Source organism: Mirounga angustirostris, unplaced genomic scaffold (assembly GCF_029215605.1).
Source record: "Mirounga angustirostris isolate CCGP_5_RB_7025 unplaced genomic scaffold, mMirAng1.0.hap1 SCAF_4, whole genome shotgun sequence".
Classification (NCBI taxonomy): domain Eukaryota; kingdom Metazoa; phylum Chordata; class Mammalia; order Carnivora; family Phocidae; genus Mirounga; species Mirounga angustirostris.
In genome coordinates this window covers 123416500-123438555 of record NW_026991712.1, presented here as the reverse complement: position 1 = coordinate 123438555, position 22056 = coordinate 123416500, and positions in this window count along the sequence as shown.

Sequence of the window (22056 nt, the reverse complement as noted above, 5' to 3'; positions counted from 1 at the left end):
AACTGTGCAACACAATGTAGTATATATTAAAACTTGTAGGATGAAGCTAAGATAACCTAAGAAAGTTGAAACTTTATTTTATTCCCAACCAAAAAAGCAGAAAAACAACTGAGTGAAGTATTCAACTCCAAAATATAGAAAAAGTATAGTAAAGTAGACCCATGGAAAAGCAAAAGAATAAAATAATAAAGATACTATTAAAAATTTAAATAAAATTGAAAACAGAAAAAGAGATGACCAGTAAAACCAACAGCTGATTCCTGGAAGAACCATAATCCATAGGAACTTCTAGCAAAACTGATTTTATAAAATGGAAGTCACAAACAGCACTATTGGGAATATAGGAAGAAATACAACAGCAAATATATAATTTCACAAAAGAAAATTGCTCTTTTTTTAACATATAATGTATTATTTGTTTCAGAGGTACAGATCTGTGATTCAAGAAGAAGATAGCAGGAGGGGAAGAATGAAGAGGGGGGAATTTGGAGGGGGAGACAAACCATGAGAGACGATGGACTCTGAAAAACAAACTGAGGGTTCTGGAGGGGAGGGAGGTGGGAGGATGCGTTAGCCTGGTAATGGGTATTAAAGAGGGCACGTTCTGCATGGAGCACTGGGTGATATGCACAAACAATGAATCAGGGAACACTACATCAAAAACTAATGATGTAATGTATGGTGATTAACATAACATAATAAAAAAAATTTAAAGATATTATACTAGTAATTAAACATCACTGATGCAACTCTCAACAACAATAAAGTGTAAATTGCCTTGAAAAGATTTTGCCAAATTCCAAGGCACAGATTTTCTTAGCTTGTAGAAGTATTTCAAAAAAAAGAAAAATAAGAAAATCAACCAATCCATTTATGAAGTGATAATAAATTTAAAACTCAACTAGAGAATAATACTAAAATTATAAAACAACCACACTTACGTACACAGCTTTAAAATCCTAAATAAAATTTAGCATATAAAATCATAAATTGAAAAAGAATAGCAATAATACTGTATCCTGACCAAACAGGGCTTATCCCAGAAATGAAAGAATATTTAGGGGTGCCTCAGTGGCTCAGTCAGTTAAGTGTCTGCCTTCAGCTCAGGTCATGATCTCAGGGTCCTGGGATTGAGCCTCGCATCGGACTTCCTGCTCAGCAGGAAGTCTGTTCTCCCTCTGCTACTCCCCCTGCTTGTGTTCCCTCTCTCACTGTGTCTCTCTCTGTCAAATAAATAAATAAAATCTTAAAAAAAAAAAGAAAGAAAGGAAGAATATTTAAACCTTGTAAATGTTTTCATGAAATTTACTTTAACAGAACACATCTTTTTTCTAAATAAAATTCTTATTTATTTTTATTTTTTAATTTTTAATTTTTTTTCGATGTGTGGCTCAATCCCAGGACCCTGAGATCAGGACCTGAGCGGAAGGCAGATGCCTAACGACTGAGCCACCCAGGTGCCCCTAAATAAAATTTTTAAAAACTAACTGATTAATACATAGAATAACTTTTAGAAATAACTGTTAGAAAACCAGGAATAAAAGATTGTTTTCACCACAAAACCAGACTATGTCATACTTAAGAGGAAACTCCAGTAGAATTCCTTTTAAGATCTGGAACAATAGAAGGATGCCAAATATTAATCAGCGAATCTAATACTTTTTGGAATTCTTAGTGCACTGATACAAGAAAAATTAATACAACTTAATAAGGATTATAAATGAAGAGAGTATCATTAGCTTCATGAATGAAAGTGAAAATCAATCTTTATAATCTAACACAATCTATAAGCACATTTTGTAACTATTAAGAGTTGTATCCTAGTTTTGGGGAACAAAATGAACACAGAAATATTAGAGTGATTCTATTTACTCATATTAACTATCTGAAAGTTTAATAGAAAAGAGGCTATCCAAATAACAGCAAAAACTTTATGTCACCGGGGTATAAATATAATAAAAGATGTGCAAAAATTTGAAGAGAAACATTTGAAATATTTTTGAAGGAAGTAAAGAAATATTTGAATAAGTAGAGAGATATAGCATATTTATAGAAGGGAAGACAAAAACATCAAAGATACATCAAATTTTACAAAATTATACATTTCCTATATTTCTTAAAGAAATCCACTAAAGATTTTTTTATGGAAGTTGAAAAATGGATCCCAAGAATCACATACAAAAGTAAAGTGTCAAGAACACTCATGAAATATGCAAAACCATAAAAAAGGACAAGTTTCATGATTTGAAATAAAGATTATTATAAAACTATAATAATTAAGATAATGTCATATTTACATAGAGATAGAGAAATGATAAATGAGGCAAAATCAGGAGTCAAGAAACAGAAACAAATATATGTGGGACCTTGGTAGGCAATCAAAAATCTTTGAGGAAAAGAGGGTTGGGTAATTTGTTTTAACATTTTAAAATAACTAAATTAATTATCTTCCAAATAAAAGCAAAAATAACTCCAAATATTAAAGTATTAAAGTGGAAACAAACATATTAGAAAATATAGAATATCTTTGTGCCATAAATGTATATAATAATTTCTTCATCAATACACAAAAAAATAAGACTAATAAAATGAATAATATGAGGGTTTTTTTTTTAAGATTTTATTTATTTATTTGACAGAGAGAGAGAGCACAAGTAGGCAGAGTGGCAGGCAGAGGGAGAGGGAGAAGCAGGCTCTCCACTGAGCAGGGAGCTGGACATGGGGCTCGATCCCAGGACCCCAGGATCATGACCTGAGCCAAAGGCAGCTGCTTAACCGACCGAGCCACCCAAGTGCCCCAAAATGAGTTTTAAAAATAATTAAGAAACAAATGAGAAGAGTAAATTTGACTATATTTTTAAAAGAACAAAAAATACACAAAAATAAGAGGTGAGCAACAGAATGAGAAAAGTATTTGGATCCAGTCAAATAAATAAAATATTATTATTATTATTAAATAATAAATAAAATATTATTACTCAAAATTTTAGACTTCTAAAATACTGGTAAGAAAAAAGACTCATTTAAAAAATAGTTGTAAAGGGGCGCCTGGGTGGCTCAGTTGGTTAAGCGACAGCCTTTGGCTCAGGTCATGATCCTGGAGTCCCAGGATCGAGTCCCGCATCGGGCTCCCTGCTCGGCAGGGAGCCTGCTTCTCCCTCTGACACCCCCCCCCCTCCTGTGCTCTCTGTCTCTCTCATTCTTTCTGTCTCAAATAAATAAATAAAATCTTAAAAAAAAAATAGTTGTAAAATATGAACTGGCAAATCACAGAAATAGAAAATGTAATGGTCAGTATACAGAACATCAAGCACACTAGTAATTAGGAATATGCGAAACAATTATGATGAAACACCATCTCATTTTATCAAAATGACAGATGATGATGGCAAGAGTTTGTGAGGGTTCAGAGAAACTGGAAATATTTTATAACCCAGAAAATAAAAGATATTTCAACCCACCAAATATAGATTGTGTGTGGCCCACTTACTTTAACTGCTATAAACTCTGTTATAAGGTACCACCATAGATCCAGCAGGTCAGAGCATCCAGATACTCATTGTATCCCTTTGTCTTTCTTGTCTTCCTTGAATGAGGGCCACCGTATGGCCCCTTCTCTTCAGGATCCATCTCCCACCATTTTGACCTCTAGAAGGGAGTCCCTCAAAAGTTATTAAAGGATGCTGGTGTTTCCTTCCCCAGTTCCCTTTTTAAAAACTTTAGGGATGAAATGTTCTCTGGAATATCCTAGGAGGAGCATGGCTTAGAGTAGATGAAAATGTTCACATAATCAATCCAACGCAATGTCTTATCTCCCAAAGCCTTCAGACTTTTCCTTTACAGCAGGGGTAGGAAAACTTTCTCTGTAAAGACCCAGATATCAAATATTTAAGGCTTTCCAGACCATATACAGTCCCTGTTCCACATTATTATTTATTTTAAAACCTAAACATGTAAAAAAACAGACAAAACAAAAAATATTCTTAGCTTGATGGCAAAAAAGAAAAGAAGAAAAGAAAAGAAAAGAAAAGAGAAAAGAAAAGAAAAAGAAAAGAGGAGAAAAAAGAAAAGAAAACAGGCTGAAGGCTAAATTTGGCCCATGGCCATAGTTTTCTTATCCTGCTCTACAACAGAGCAAGAAAGTGCTAGCATCTCAACCTCAATTTGTGTATTTCTAGAACTTGTCCTTTTCACCTAGGTTACCTAATTCCTTGGGTGACAGTTGTTTATTGTATTATCTTATAATCAATTTTATTTCTGTAAGGTTGACAGTGAAGTCCTTGCACTCATTTCTTATTTATTTTGTATATTCTTTATTTTTCTTTGTCAGTCTAGTTAACCGTTTGTTCATTTTGTTGATCAAGAAAACAAATTTTGGGTTTCACTGATTTTCTTCATTGCTTTTCTAGTCTCTATTTGTGTTTATCTCCACTCTAATCTTCATTTTTTTCTTCTTTCTGTTAGCTTTGGGTTTTATTATTTCTTTTTTTTTCTAGTTCATTAAGATATAAAGTTAGCTTATTCATTTAATGTATTTCTTCTTTTTTAATGTAGGTATTTATTGCTACAAATTTTCCTCTCAGAACTGCCTTTGCTGCATCCCATAAGTTTTGGTATATTGTGTTTTATCTTTCATTCACTTCAAAGTATTTTCTAATTTTCTATGGAGTTCTTCATTGACTTTTTAGTTGTTTAAGAATGTGTTGTTTCATTTCCACATATTTATGAGTTTTTTTTCCAGTTTTACTTATTTTATTGACTTCCATCTTTATTCCATTACAGTTGGAAAACATTTTTTTTATTATTTTAACCTTTTAAACATTTAGATAGCTTTATTCTATATATACCAACTATGTAATCTCAAGAATTTTCTAGCAAACTTTAGTAAATCATAGTCAATGAAATCAGAAAAACAATCAAGATTAGCTGAATGATATACAGTCACAAATACACAGAAATGCATAAAACTGAAAGAGAAGAAAAGCTGAAAGCTAAAGAAATTAGGGTAACATAAAGAAGAGGTGGAGTATGAGATAAGATATGAGTGACAGGATGATTCTAATTGAGACTAAGTTCCTTCCAGCTCATGAAAGAGTGGTATAATCAAAGTTCTTTGGATTTGAGGATATTGAGAAACTCCATGGAGGTCTTGCATTTCCAGTCAAGATAGAGTAATTGGAAACTGATTTACTCCACCATCTAAAATAAGTGGAAAAAAACTAGACTGAATATATGAAAGAAAGGTTTTCAGATATCAGACAGTAAATGGTGCAGAACAGTAATCTAAGAAGAAGAAAACTATTGAAATGAGCCCTACCACTGTTAGTAGGGAGAGTATCCCAGTTGCAGCAAACAGATGGAGAACCCTGGTGTAACCCAGAAGCCATCTTGTGCTAAAGAAACAGAATTAGAATGCTGGGAGTCAATAGCACCCAGAGTTGTGAGACAAAGTACCAGAAAGTTTCCTACACAGAAAAAAAAAAAAAAAAAAGAGCTCCAAACATGGGCAGATGGTTCTTCTTGAGTGTTCCACTGAGTACTAACCCACATAGGCATATCAGGAAAAAAATTACCCCAAAAGAGGAGAGGGAATAATCTGTAGAGGTCACAGAGGACTGGGAACAGTCTGTGTCCTCCTCAACTATAATGGGAAAATATCATAATTCACAGGGTATAGGGTAGCATAGTCAGGAGATTGCCATATATTCCCAAATAGCCACAGATTAAAAGTTTCCTCCCTTTTAATCATTCTATGCTAAAAAGCAAGCTTCAAAAGGATCAGTTTCCAAAGATGGAGGACAGGCAATATCTGATTTTAAGACCTTCTAAAACTCTATGGTAATAAAGGCAGTGTGGTATTGGCATAAAGATAGATAAACAGGTCAATGGAACAGAATAGAATCCAGAAATAGACCCACAGGTATATATTCCAATGATTATTGGCAAAAGTGTCAAAGCAATTCTATGTGAAAAGAAAATAATTTTAAGAAATGATACTGGAACAAGTGGAGAGTTATATGCAAAAACAAAAACCAAAATTCATTGACCTTTGTCTCATGTCATATACAGAATATTAACTGGGAATGCTCATAAACAGAATATAAGAGCTAAAACTATAAAAGGGGAGAATATCTTAGTGATGTGGATTTGGTAAAGATTTCCTAGATATGACAGCAAATACTATAAAAGAAAAAATCAATAAATAGAACTTCATCACAAAGAAACATTTTCACACTTTAAAAGACATCGTTAAGAAAAGGAAAAGTGAAGCCGAAGATTGGAAAATGTTTGCAAAACACATATCCAACAGATTTGCAACTAGAATATGTAAAGAACTCTTACATTTCAATAAGAAGGCAACACAATAAAAATAAGCAAAACCGTTGAGCAGAAACTTTGCCCAAAAATGTGTACAAATGGCAAATAACACATGAAAAGACATGACATTATCACTATCAACAGGGAATTGCAAATGTAAACCACTGTTAGCTATCACTATACATTCACTAGCATGGCTAACACTAAAAAAGTCTCACCATAAAAAGTGGTGCAACTGGAACCCTCATGAACTGCTATTTGGAATAGAAAATGCCTTGCACGCTTCGAGAAACAATTTAGTAGTTACTTGAAACATTAAACATACCTGATCCAAAGACCCAGGCTCTGTATTTATCAAAAAAAATAAAAGTTTATATCCACACAAAGACTTATACATTAATGCTCATAGCTGCTTTATTTGTAATAGCCCAAAATGAAAACAACCAAATGTCCATTGACAAGTGAGTTAAAAACAAATTGTCCTGTATCCATATGCTGGGATAATACTCAGCAATAAAATAGAATGAACTACTGACATATGCCACAGCATAAATGAATCTCAAAGTAATTATGTTGAGTGAGAAGGACCAACCAAAAGAAGATTACATATTGCATGATTCAATTTATATAAAGTTCTAGAAAATGCAAATTGTTCTACAGTTATAGATCAATAATTGTCTTAGGTGAGGGGGGCAGGGAAGGAGAGGAGAATGGAATTACTAAGGGGCACAAGGAAACCCTTGAGGTTGATGAGTATGTTTCATTATCTGTGATGGCTTCACAGATATATATTTTTATAATATATAAATACATATTTATAAATTTATCAAATAAATTTTCTCATAAAATTTATGCTATATATATGTATGCCAAAATTTATAAAGAATACCCTTTATATTTGGTATGTACATTCTAATATGTATCAAGTATACACAATAAAACCATAATAAGGAAATAAACTATATTTAGAATATTAGTTAATTATTAACTTAAATGCTATGGTTGTAGAGAGCATGCCAAGGTCTGGATTGGAAAAGAAAAACATATTTAAGTACTGTGAAGACTAAAGTCATCAGATGAAGTAGACTGACAGCTGAAAAATCAGAAAATATTGAAAATGAAAATAAAGAAATAATTTTATAGGAGAAAGATATTGGTAAGTTTGAAAGAATGAAGGGGAAACAAAAAAAGTGAAGGACACGAAGATTTCACCTGTTCATTAATGAGATAATTGTTAAAAATCCTTAATTTCCTCACCTGAAAATGGATTAATACCTGTACTATTCATTTTGCTAAAATTAGCTATTTAACATCTCTGTTATAATCACAGAAAGCAAATGTTATCACCATCGAACATGAATGTGCCGTTTATATAAAAATATTTTTTTGTTATCTTATGTATCCATTTAATTGTTTATACAGGTCAATCATTATGAATATTTACCTTGTTTAGGGTCAAATTTACTAATTGAATTAATTTTAATGGTAACACAGTTTATTTTTGTGATAGACTGTGTTTACAGTCTCTTTAGCATGCACAAGGCGAATTTAAAACAGTTTCAGTAATTCTTGTCTGATTAGTTAACCTTAAAAGCAGGTTCTTTCAATGAAATGCTAAGAACCTAGAATCTCATTTTACCAATTATACAGTCATTAGATCATTAAACACATTGCTACCAGAACTATTTTTAGAGTATATTCAATGATTGCTTTCAGTATCTAGGCTTTGCCTCAACATTCATGTTCCTCTGACTCTCCTAACCAGTGTGTTCTTTATTATGAAGCAAAGATACAGTGTGTATGCATAAATATTTAATAAATAAATAAGGTCAATGACAGTTTGCATTAAAATGGAAATAAGATAAAATACAGGCATACATGAACTAAGGTGGCAATTGTACCTTAATAAAAAATACACTCAATCTACAAATAATGGAGAAAAGAACACTTGACATAATCAAATAAATGCAGTTCATTCATTCATTTATTCAACAAATAGATTTCGGGAATCACACTAGACACTTGGGATAAGTCAGTAGGGAAATGGTAAAAGAACAAAATTCTTCATTTGGAGTTTATATTTTAACATCTGAAACTGACAATTATATATATATATATATACACACACAAATATATATGTATACATATAATATATGTATTCTCTATATTTTTGACCTTGTAGAATATACATAGATATATACATATATATAATATATATAAATATATATCTGTAGGGATAAAAATAGAGCAGGGCAGGGAAAGGGGAACCAAGAGAGTAAGCAAGGAGGTAGAGCTGAAATTTTGTATAGGGTGGTAACGTTAGCCCCACTGAGAAGGTGACATGTGAGTAAAATCTTGAAAGAAGTGAGGGATTTAGCCACAGAGATACTCAGGCAGAGTGATAAGGCTCTCAGGCTCCAGCAGCATTCACTGAAGGCAAGGATGGCAGATGGCTGGAGAGGAAGAACTTGGAGAGAGTAGTAGATGGAAAGGTCAGAGAGGTAGGGGACATGATCAGGTAGACGGTTGTGTACCATTGGTGTTTTACTCTGAGTGAAATCGGAACTGTTAATGGTTTTGAAAAAGAGGGCATAAACTAATTTCAACTTTAAGATTCTGGCTGCACGGTTGGGAATAGAATGTAGAGGGACAGGAATGTAAGGAAGGGATGTGTGGAAGGTAGGGAAGGAATGTATGGTTGAGGGAAGGAATGTAAGGAAGTCAGGGGGGTATTGGTGTAATCCAAATGAGAGAGGATGAGGCAGACACCATAGTGAATGTAATGAGAAGGAGTTGAACTCTGGATATACTTTGTAGAGTAGACATTATTTTTTTTATTCTTATGTTAATCCCCATACATTACATCATTAGTTTTAGATGTAGTGTTCCATGATTCATTGTGCATAACACCCAGTGCTCCATGCAGAATGTGCCCACCTCAATACCCACCACCAGGCTAACCCATCCTCCCACCCCCCTCCCCTCTAGAACCCTCAGTTTGTTTTTAAGAGTCCATCATCTCTCATGGTTCATCTACCCCTCCGATATCCCCCGCTTCATTCTTCCCCTCCCGCTACCTTCTTCTTCTTCTTCTTTTTTTTCTTAACATATATTGCATTATTTGTTTCAGAGGTACAGATCTGAGATTCAACAGTCTTGCACAATTCACAGCGCTTACCAGAGCACATACCCTCCCCAGTGTCTATCACCTAGTCGCCCCATCCCTCCCACCCCACCCCCCACTCCAGCAACCCTCAGTTTGTTTCCTGTGATTAAGAATTCCTCATATCAGTGAGGTCATATGATACATGTCTTTCTCTGTTTGACTTATTTCGCTCAACATAATACCCTCCAGTTCCATCCATGTCATTGCAAATGGCAAGATCTCATTCCTTTTGATGGCTGCATAATATTCCATTGTATATATATACCACTTCTTCTTTATCCATTCATCTGTCGATGGACATCTTGGCTCTTTCCACAGTTTGGCTATTGTGGACATTGCTGCTATAAACATTGGGGTGCACGTACCCTTTCGGATCCCTACTTTTGTATCTTTGGGGTAAATACCCAGTAGTGCAATTGCTGGATCATATAGTAGCTCTGTTTTCAACTTTTTGAGGAACCTCCATACTGTTTTCCAGAGTGGCTGCACCAGCTTGCATTCCCACCAACAGTGTAGGAGGGTTCCCCTTTCTCCGCATCCCTGCCAACATCTGTCGTTTCCTGACTTGTTAATTTTAGTCATTCTGACTGGTGTGAGGTGGTATCTCATTGAAGTTTTGATTTGGATTTCCCTGATGCCGAGCGATGTTGAACACTTTTTCATGTGTCAGTTGGCCATTTGGATGTCTTCTTTGGAAAAATGTCTGTTCATGTCTTCTGCCCATTTCTTGATCGGATTCTTTGTTCTTTGGGTGTTGAGTTTGATGAGTTCTTTATAGATTTTGGATACTAGCCCTTTATCTGATATGTCATTTGCAAATATCTTCTCCCATTCTGTCGGTTATCTTTTGGTTTTGTTGACTGTTTCCTTTGCTTTGCAAAAGCTTTTTATCTTGATGAAGTCCCAATAGTTCATTTTTGCCCTTGCTTCCCTTGCCTTTGGCGATGTTTCTAGGAAGAAGTTGCTTCGGCTGAGGTCAAAGAGGTTGCTGCCTGTGTTCTCCTTTAGGATTTTGATGGACTCCTGTCTCACATTGAGGTCTTTCAACCATTTGGAGTCTATGTTTGTGTGTGGTGTAAGGAAATGGTCCAGTTTCATTCTTCTGCATGTGGCTGTCCAATTTTCCCAACACCATTTGTTGAAGAGACTGTCTTTTTTCCATTGGACATTCTTTCCTGCTTTGTCGAAGATGAGTTGACCATAGAGTTGAGGGTCCATTTCTGGGCTCTCTATTCTGTTCCATTGATCTATGTGTCTGTTTTTGTGCCAGTACCATACTGTCTTGATGATGACAGCATTGTAATAGAGCTGGAAGTCCGGAATTGTGATGCCGCCAGCTTTGCTTTTCTTTTTCAACATTCCTCTGGCTATGTGGGGTCTTTTCTGGTTCCATACAAATTTTAGGATTATTTGTTCCATTTCTTTGAAAAAAGTGGATGGTATTTTGATGGGGATTGCATTGAATATGTAGATTGCTCTAGGTAGCATTGACATCTTCACAATATTTGTTCTTCCAATCCATGAGCATGGAACGTTTTTCCATTTCTTTGTGTCTTCCTCAATTTCTTTCATGAGTATTTTATAGTTTTCTGAGTACAGATCCTTTGCCTCTTTGGTTAGATTTATTCCTAGGTATCTTATGGTTTTGGGTGCAATTGTAAATGGTATTGACTCCTTAATATCTCTTTCTTCTGTCTTGTTGTTGGTGTATAGGAATGCCACTGATTTCTGTGCATTGATTTTATATCCTGCCACTTTACTGAATTCCTGTATGAGTTCTAGCAGTGTTGGGGTGGAGTCTTTGGGGTTTTCCACATAAAGTATCATATCATCTGCAAAGAGTGAGAGTTTGACTTCTTCTTTGCCGATTTGGATGCCTTTTATTTCTTTTTGTTGTCTGATTGCTGTGGCTAGGACTTCCAATACTATGTTGAATAGCAGTGGTGATAGTGGACATCCCTGCCACATTCCTGACCTTAGGGGGGAAGCTCTCAGTTTTTCCCCATTGAGAATGATATTCGCTGTAGGTTTTTCACAGATGGCTTTTATGATATTGAGGTATGTACCCTCTATGCCTATACTCTGAAGAGTTTTGATCAAGAAAGGATGCTGTGCTTTGTCAAATGCTTTTTCTGCATCTATTGAGAGGATCATATGATTCTTGTTCTTTCTTTTGTTAATGTATTGTATCACATTGATTGATTTGCAGATGTTGAACCAACCTTGCAGCCCAGGGATAAATCCCACTTGGTCGTGGTGAATAATCCTTTTAATGTACTGTTGGATCTTATTGGCTCGTATTTTGGTGAAAATTTTTGCATCCATGTTCATCAGGGATATTAGTCTGTAATTCTCCTTTTTGATGGGGTCTTTGTCTGGTTTTGGGACCAAGGTAATGGTGTCCTCATAAAATGAGTTTGGAAGTTTTCCTTCCATTTCTATTTTTTCAAACAGTTTCAGAAGAATAGGTATTAATTCTTCTTGAAATGTTTGGTAGAATTCCCCTGGTAAGCCATCTGTCCCTGGGCTTTTGTTTTTTGGGAGATTTTTGATGACTCTTTCAATTTCCTTAGTGGTTATGGGTCTGTTCAGGTTTTCTAATTCTTCCTGTTTCAGTTTGGTAGTTGATACATCTGTAGGAATGCATCCATTTCTTCCAGGTTATCTAATTTGCTGGCATAGAGTTGCTCATAATATGTTCTTATAATTGTTTGTATTTCTTTGGTGTTGGTTGTGATCTCTCCTCTTTCATTCATGATTTTGTTGATTTGGGTCATTTCTCTTTTCTTTTTGATAAGTCTGGCCAGGGGGTTATCAATCTTGTTAATTCTTTCAAAGAACCAGCTCCTAGTTTCATTGATCTGTTCTACTGTTCTTTTAGTTTCTATTTCATTGATTTCTGCTCTGATCTTTATTATTTCTCTTCTTCTGCTGGGTTTAGGCTTTATTTGCTGTTCTTTCTCCAGCTCCTTTAGGTGGAGGGTTAGGTTGTGTACTTGAGACCTTTCTTGTTTCTTGAGAAAGGCTTGTATTGCCATACACTTTCCTCTTAGGACTGCCTTTGCTGCATCCCAAAGATTTTGAATAGTTGTGTTTTCATTTTCATTGGTTTCCATGTATTTTTTTAATTCTTCTTTAATTTCCTCGTTGACCCATTCATTCTTTAGTAGGATGCTCTTTAGCCTCCATGTATTTGAGTTCTTTCTGACTTTCCTCTTGTGATTGAGTTCTAGTTTCAAAGCATTGTGGTCTGAAATAGGCAGGGAATGATCCCAATCTTTTGGTACCAGTTGAGACCTGATTTGTGACCTAGGATGTGATCTATTCTGGAGAATGTTCCATGGGGACTAGAGAAGAATGTGTATTCCGTTGCTTTGGGATGGAATGTTCTGAATATGTCTGTGAAGTCCATTTGGTCCAGTGTGTCATTTAAAGTCTTTATTTCCTTGCTGATCTTTTGCTTAGACGATCTGTCCATTTCAGTGAGGGGGATGTTAAAGTCCCCCACTGTTATTGTATTGTTGTCGATGTGTTTCTTTGCCTTATATAATTGGCTGCTCCCATGTTAGGGGCATAGATATTTACAATTGTTAGATCTTCTTGTTGGATAGACCCTTTAAGTAGGATATAGTGTCCTTTGTCATCTCTTATTACAGTCTTTTGTTTAAAATCTAATTTGTCTGATATAAGGATTGCCACCCCAGCTTTCTTTTTGTGTCCATTAGCATGGTAAATGGTTTTCCACCCCCCTCACTTTCAATCTGGGGGTGTCTTTGGGTCTAAAATGAGTCTCTTGCAGACAGCATATCGATGGGTCTTGTTTTTTAATCTGGTCTGATAGCCTGTGTCTTTTGATTGGGGCATTTAGCCCATTTACATTCAGGGTAACTATTGAAAGATAGGAATTTAGTGCCATTGTATTGCCTGTAAGGTGACTGTTACCATATATTGTCTGTGTTCCTTTCTGGTCTATGTTGCTTTTAGGGTCTCTCTTTGCTTAGAGGACCCCTTTCAAGATTTCTTGTAGGGCTGGTTTTGTGTTTGCAAATTCCTTTAGTTTTTGTTTGTCCTGGAAGCTTTTTATCTCTCCTTCAATTTTCAATGACAGCCTAGCTGGATATAGTATGCATATTTTTCTCATTTAGTGCTCTGAATATATCCTGCCAGTCCTTTCTGGCCTGCCAGGTCTCTGTGGATAGGTCTGTTGCCAATCTAATGTTTCTACCCTTGTAGGTTACATATCTCTTCTCCCGAGCTGCTTTCAGGATTTTCTCTTTGTCTATGAGACTCGTAAGTTTTACTATTAGATGTCAGGGTGTTGACCTATTTTTATTGATTTTGAGAGGGGTTCCGTGTGCTTCCTGGATTTTGGTGCCTGTTTCCTTCCCCAAATTAGGGAAGTTCTCTGCTATAATTTGCTCCATTATACCTTCTGCCTCTCTCTCTCTTTCTTCTTCTTCTGGGATCCCAATTATTCTAATGTTGTTTCATCTTATGGTACTGCTTATCTCTCGAATTCTGCCCTCGTGATCCAGTAGTTTATTATCTCTCTTTTTCTCAGCTTCTTTATTTTACATCATTTGGTCTTCTATATTACTGATTCTCTCTTCTGCCTCATTTATCCTAGCAGTTAGCGCCCCCATTTTTGTTTACACCTTATTAATAGCCTTTTTGATTTCGACTTGGTTAGATTTTAGTTCTTTTACTTCTCCAGAAAGGGTTTCTCTAATAACTTCCATATTTTTTTCAAGCCCAGCTAGTATCTTTAAAGTGATGATTCTGAACTCTAGATCTGACATCGTACTAATGTCCATATTGAGTAGGTCTCTGGCAGTCGGTACTACCTCTTGTTCTTTTTGTTGAGGTGATTTTTTCTGTCTTGTCATTTTGTGCAGAGGAGAATAGATTAATGAGAGAACAAAATGCTAGCAGAGTAACAACGTCCCCAGAAAATATACTCCAAACAAATCAGAAAAGACCTGAAGCAGTGGAAAAAGAAACGGAAAGAGAGAAAAAAGAAAAAGAAAAAGATAAAGATAAAAACAAACAAAAACAAACAAAACAAAACAGCAACAACAAAAAAACCAGAATGTGATCAAATATGATCAGGCTGGTATATAGATCAGTGCCACACACTAGATTTGGGGTGTATTTTGGTCTGTTAGAAGAAAGTGCCTCCCAAAATTTTAAAGAAAGAAAAACTTATATATGTACAAAAATAAGGGTTGATATGATGAAGGGATGGAATATGACTGTAAAGATGGAAATTATAAAAAAATTTATAAAAGGAATTGATAAGTTGTTTGAAAAAAGAAAAAAGAGGATTTAAAAAAAGAAAAAAGAAAAAAAAAGGGGAGAGAATGTGATCAGGCAGGGGAGTAGAAAAAGCCATATACTAGAGATTTAGGGTATATTTTAATCTGTTAGAAGAAACTATCTCAAAATTTTAAAGAGAGAACAACTTACATATATATGCCAAAAATACGGGTATCTACTATGAAGGGATAGAATATGACTCTAAAAATGAAAAATAAAAATGTTTTTTAAAAAAAGGGATTGATAAGATGTTGGTTGAAAAAGGGAAAAAGAAAAATTCAAAAAAAAAAGAAAAAGAAAAAAAAGACAGTTAAAAAAAATAACTTTGAAAGACTAAAGAATCATGGTAAAAAAAAGCCATAGATTCTGTGTGCAGTAGTCCCCTAGCGCTGGAGTTCTGCCGTTCTCATTGATCGGTAAACTTGGTCTTGGCTGGCTGTTCTCACTGATCTTCTGGGGAGGGACCTGTTGCCGTGGTTTCCAAATGTCTCTGCCGGAGGTGAAATTGCCCCACCCTTGCCCCCTCCTGGCTAAGTAATCTGCTCGGGTTTGCTCTCCGGGGCTTTTGTTCCCTGCAAGGTCTCTGTACAGCTTTGGAGGCCGAGAGTGGAAATGGCAGCCTCCCAATCTCCGCCCCGGAGGAGCCGAGAACTCGGGGCCCCGCTCCTCAGTGAGCCCCCAGAGAAAAGCCACCAGTCACTCCCGTCTCCCCAGTCTCCGGCCGCACTCCGTGCTCACCCCGCCTGTGACCGCGCGCCTCTATCTCTGGCACCCGACCCCGGGTGGAGTCTCCAAACCCAGAAGATCCCTGAGGTGCGCTCCCGCGCCGCTCCTCCTGGGGGAGGAAGGTGAGTCTCCCCGGATCTGCCGCTTGTTGGGTCCCTGCTGGAGGAGTAGTGGCCTGACTGTGCCGCGGATCACGGTTTATGGCCACCCCGAGCTGAGAGCCCGCGCCTGGGCTCCGCCTCTGCAGCCGGCTTCCCCGCCCCAATACCTGGGAACTCTGCCGCACCCCCGGTCTTCCTGTGACCCCAAGGGTCCTGAGACCACAATGTCCCACGAGGGTTCCACCCCCTGCTTAGCCACCAGAGTGACGTCCCTCAGTGGAGCAGACTTTTAGAAGTTCTGATTTTGTTCTCCGTGGTTCTATCACTTGCCAGAAGCGGCCGACGGAGGCCCCTCCCCCGCCGTCTATCCTCCCGAATATCGCCTCGGATTCACTTCTCCAAACGTCCTACCTTCCAGAAAGTGGTCGCTTTTCTGATGAGAGAGTTGTTGCTCTTCTTTTCTTCGATCTCCTGTTGAGTTTGCAGGTGTTCAGAATGATTTGATCCCTATCCAGCTGAATTCCTGAGAGGAGACGAAATCCAGGTCTTCTACTCCTCTGCCATCTTGCTCCGCCCCCGAGTAGACATTATTTTATAATGGATTGGATGTGAGGTGTGAAGGAAAGATCTGAACTAAGGATAAATCCACAGGTTGTAGCCCAACAGACTACAGAAGGATGGAAATGCTATTAATTGAGATGTGGAAAACTTGGGGTGGAGCAGGGTTTGGTACACACACATCAGGGAAGCCGCATGGCAACTTCCATTCTATGGAGCGGATACCAAATGCCCTGCACCGAACAGCTGATGGGTACATAAAAGAGGACAAAACATAGTTTCCGCCGCTCAGAGGGTTCATAGTCAAGTGAGCCCGTTGATAGACTGGGAACTCTCCCATCCAAAAGGAAATTGTCTATGAGGGGTTTATGCCTAAATGCAGGGAGTAAAATGTGCAGGAAGTTTCAAACAAATTAGATTCTAAATTTTTAGAAGTCCTTTATATCCTTTATTTTATATATTCAAGTATTAGCGCAAGGTAGAAATATCAGTTCCCAAGCTGGGCTGCGCGCTGAGCTGACATTGACAGCGTTCCCCAGACGTCGCGGTGGGTACGCTCGACAGGCTCGACTCAGCCGCATCTGGTATTCCCATATCTGTGCAAACGAGGGAGGCACTGAAGACAGAATTCAAAGCAAATGCCCAGAAGACTTCTGGGAGCAGCATAAAAATTATGAAAGTGAAAAAGCAATAATCTGCCCTGACTAAACTTGAATGCCACATTTTCAAAGTGAAAATGTGTGGGCACATGCTTTGGCAGATTGAAAACGATCCCACTTCATGGGGAAAAAAAAAACCTGGATTGTTCATAGATTTCCATTGAATAAATTGAAGTCTGGTTGAAAAAATGTGTTATTTACCAAAATGTATAAATAAGTGCATGATGTGAGTGAAAAATAATAATAAGTAAAATTAAGAATTTGTGAAAATACTTCTCCCTTGGTTGTTGATCAAGTTTTGCAGCCATATCTATATTTTCTGAAGACCTTAGATTAAATGAACTATGGGTTTGACAACAACTGCAGTCTCTAATATATAACATTTTGTTTATTTTATGGAAGAAATACAAGATTATAATACATATTTTGGAATACAAAGAAAAACACAATATACTTTCGAAAACAGAAAGTAAATCATTTTTAATTCCTTCTCTTAAGGTTAACCACTGCCAATATTTTGGTGGCTGTCCTAAGATGACTAGTGTAAATATATATTTTGGAATAAATGTAAACACACACACATGCACACGCAAGCACACTTCCGTTAACATTTACCAATTTCCCTCAGAGGTGACTTGGAAGAAAAGAAAACTTATGGTCAAGATCACATATTGATGAAAAAAAAGGTGATAAGTGAAATATACATTCTAAAATAAACAACGTTATTTTCAGAAGCATTTTGAAGAAGAGTGTATCTCTAAAATCAAAAGGTGATAATCAAAATAATATTCAATCAAAATAATATTTTTTCTTACAAAATTTTTGACACACATAGTATGCATCCAGTGAACTAAAATTCAGTGTTTTATATGTCTTATCAGCAATGATTTTTTACATAAGATTTTAAAAGGTATGCTTTGTATTGATAATTATCATTTCATCTAATTAAAATGTTATGATTAATATATGTGTGTGTGTATCTTCTTGTTAAGTATTTCTTTCAGTCACTGACATAAGGCTAAGTGAAGAATGACATAATATTCATAACAGCAAATATTATATGTAGAGTTTAATATATGCCAACCACTTTTCTATGTGCTTTCTTATTTATCAACTAACGTGAGTCTCACAACACCTCAACGAGCTGAAACTTACTATTATTACCACTTTTCCAATGAGGAGCAATGAGTCACGGAGATGGTGTCTCACCCTGGTTTACCTTCGGTCACACAGAAGGGAAGCAACACTGTGTTTCACACCCTGGCTATTGGGCTTTGCACTTTGTGCCCTTACCAGCTGCACTGTGATGCTTCATGCAGTCTCATCCCATTGATTTCTGTTTTTTACATGAATAGGTATTTTTTAAATTATACTGGATAAACACATATGTTGCAAATAATCACCATTACTCTTAACTTAAAAAAATCTAGATGTTTAGCCTAAATGTTCTCTGGGAACTTTTCTTCAGGGAACTTACATTACCAGTTGCTTTTTACAATTATTCAACAAATTACATTTCTAATTCTTTCCTAAAAATCCCAGAAACTTTTCCTAGATTTTAACACCTCTGGTATGGGCAGAAACCTACTATTATTACCACTTTTCCAAAGAGGGGTGAAAAAGTAGGTTATTTGTAATTCAGCTTTTCTAGTAGTAATTAACAAGTCACTACATTAGCTGATCTGGTCCTATTGTTTCTTAAGCGACTACTGTGTGCCTCACCCTATAGTTGATATTTAAATAAATGAAAGGCATGGTTCTTTCCCTGGAAGAATTTGCAGTATATTTGAGATATAGTTTACCTTCACAAACAAAAACTGCCCATACCAGAATTTCCCAGCTTCCTTTCACCATGCGACACACAGAGACTTTCTCCAGGTCCCACACTGCAATTAACAAACATTGTGGGTGATAAACAACTCCTAGTTCACTCACTAACACATCCAAAAAAAAAAAAAAAAAAATTATTCACATGTTAGTGAAAGGGAGCATTGTCAGTCCAGAAATAAGTTTAAATCTCCGTAATACTTTTTATCTTCCTGAAATGTATCATTTTTAAGCTTTCTTAAGAAATTACTTGCAACTACTGACATCTTGTTTGAGAAGAATTTTTTTCCATCTCAGTATAGTCTTTGAAGGCTTGTATAGTCATGGAAGGCTTTATTGAGAAGATGGGCTTTGAAGAATGTATACCTTTGCTATTCAACTTCTAAATAACATTTTATGTTTAAGTTACTATGGTCTTATTTCAATAAATCATTCTTCTTGAATTCCATTGATTTCCTAAGTAACATTAAAGCAGCCTATATTCAATGTCACCAAGGGCAGCCCTTGAAGTGGTCAGATAGCTCTCTATTCAAAATTGTATGGTATTGTATGGTATTGGTGTTTTCCAGTTTCCTCATTATAGCCTAGAAATAACTTTCACTCTTCTAATAGGGCCACATATCTCACTGACCAATGTATTGGTCTTTATTTTTGCTACATGCAAATAGTCAAATGTACATCCCCTCCCTCCATTCCCTATATTTTATCCATCAACATCTCTAAAGATGCTCACTCTCTATTGGCAAGCAATTATTAACAACCACAAATCAATTTTAAGCTAGTTTTCACAAAGAAACACTCAATTTTTTTTTAAATTGTGTATATCCTAATTACTTTGATGTTAAATAGAACATTTATTTTTATTACAAACATTTGCAAATTATACATTTTTAGAAAAAAAAATCACCTTTTCTAATGAAAGAAAATATTTTGCTGTAATGTTTTGACTATTGTAACAATTAGGAAGGCACATCTAAAGATTTTATATCTGTATCAAATTGTTTCTTATATATTTAGCAGTCTCTGGTTAAAGGTCAATCTAGAAAACCAATAGGATCAGGTCTACAGACTCTTCTTTCTGCAATAATTTAATATCTGTTTACCAATTTTTTATTACCAGTGACATCTTAGTATCCAGTGTTTTGTGTTAATGGAACATTTTCCAATTCTAGAATGTTCGGTGGATTTTTTGAAGGAATTAAAAGATTTAAAGAATACCATGCAAGCTAGCAATGATCATCACTCAGTACAGTCACCCCAGTCGCTGAACAGTACCTGGTGTTGTGTCGTCCGGGCTGATATGCCCCAGGTTGGACTTCAGCATTAGGTCCTTGTTTGAACTATTACTGACCTACCTGCTCTTTATGTCCTCGGGAAGCAATCAGAGTCTGATTTTGATTTCCTATCGGGGCCCAGTGTCATATAAACCTCTTATCTCTTTACCATTTTAAGCAATGGTCAATTTTGACAACACATTCATTAAATATTATGGCCTTTGAACTGGGGATAACCTAAAGAATATACTCCTTCCTTAAACAAAATTTTATGGACAGTTTAAGTTCACTCTCTAAGCATAACCAAAAGTCTAAATGCCTTTTGGATGTCCCTCATAGTTCTATTTTTTGATGTCCTAATTAACTTTTGTTTTTAAACAGTTACAGTGTTTCAATGTTAAAATGCATAGACCAGGTGACAGACTATTTCATGGCTTATACTTCCATAAATCTGTAAACTTGTGATATAAAAATCTGGATTCTCATTTACTAGAAAATAAGACTTTGATCTTGGTGCTATGTTGGGCAGGCCTCCAGTCTTCATTTTTATGTAGGCCTCTATAAATGATTTGAGGATAATAAAACACAGTTTCAAATTTTCATGAAAGTCATAGGAAAGCAACAAGAACAACAAGTGTCTATAATTCCTAATCATTCTCCTTATATGATTATATCCAAAATCAATATTGCCTTTTATTATTAATGTAGAATACATATTTTTAGAATAATAAAATAGAGTAGTTTTATTCCTCAATAGTTCCAGTCTCTGACTTCATGTTTTTATTGGCAATAGGCAACACAATAACAGTTCCAAGTATTTTGGGGGTAATTAGAAAGTATACCACAATTTTAAGCTAATGTTTTTTTAATTCATCTCAATAAATAAGTGTCCCCATATACAATCTAGGTGTAATACATTACATGGAATAAAATGTCAAATAAAAATAATCTCACTTCCTTAGGACCTAGCAATATTCTAGGTAGTAGAGCAAGGTTAGAATGCATGCTGTATTTATAGCTACATTTCACATACTTGATTTAAAATTACACTTATTGTACATCAATCATGATTATGTGAAGGTGATACCAATTATGATTGTATCGATAATGATTTATGAAAATACAATCTTTCATGATTGCATAAAGATAATATTTATTTATTTTTAAACATTTTATTTGTTTATTTTGATGCAGAGAGAGAGAGACAGCAAGAGAGGGAATGCAAGCAGGGGGAGTGGGAGAGGGAGAAGCAGGTTTCCCGCTGAGCAGGGAGCCCGAGCGGGGCTCAGTTCCAGGACCCCGGAACCATGACCTGAGCCGAAAGCAGCTGCTTAATGACTGAGCCACCCAGACGCCCCATAAAGATAATATTTAATCTTCCCGAGCAGGGATGGCTTCGAAGAGTAGTGTCATTTGAGGCGGACATGGAGAAAGGATTTCAAATATAGAGAAAGCAGCAAAAAACAAAGAAGTGGGAAAGTCCATGGCATCTTATAAAATAAGTGATTCAGTTTGATTAGAGATGATGGTACACACAGCAGAACGATGAGGAAAAAAAGAGACTTCAATGTTACATTAAAGAAATATTGCTCCCACTCTTAATCCCCAACTTGGAAACAAACAAACAAAAAAATCACATTTAATTCCATAGACAATGAAAATCTAATTCGGTTTGAAAAAGAGCATGTTGGAGTTAGAGACAAAAGTAGCCCAATAATAATAAATATGCTTTTGTAGAGTAGGAGGTACTGGATTTGGATCCAGAAGAGAAATAATGAGAGCTTGAACTAACCTTCTGTCAGAAGGTTTGGAAAGAAAGGGATGAGGTGTTGTTTTTCTTTGTTGTTGTTTTTATTTGTTTGCTTTTTAATAGAAGAGGTAGAATCTAAAGATAAGTACCTAAATTGTGTGAGGCAATAGCAAATGAAGATTTAAAGATAACCCGAGGCACTAATGTGGGTAACAGAGAATTCTGCTACTCTTACAGAACTGAGGAAATCAGGAGCAGGAACAAGTTGTGGGAAGATGAGCAGAGCTGATTTTAAGGGTTGACAAGGTGTCCATGTGGTGTTGCAGAGGAAACTTCTGGAAATGGAGAGCTTAAGCTCTGG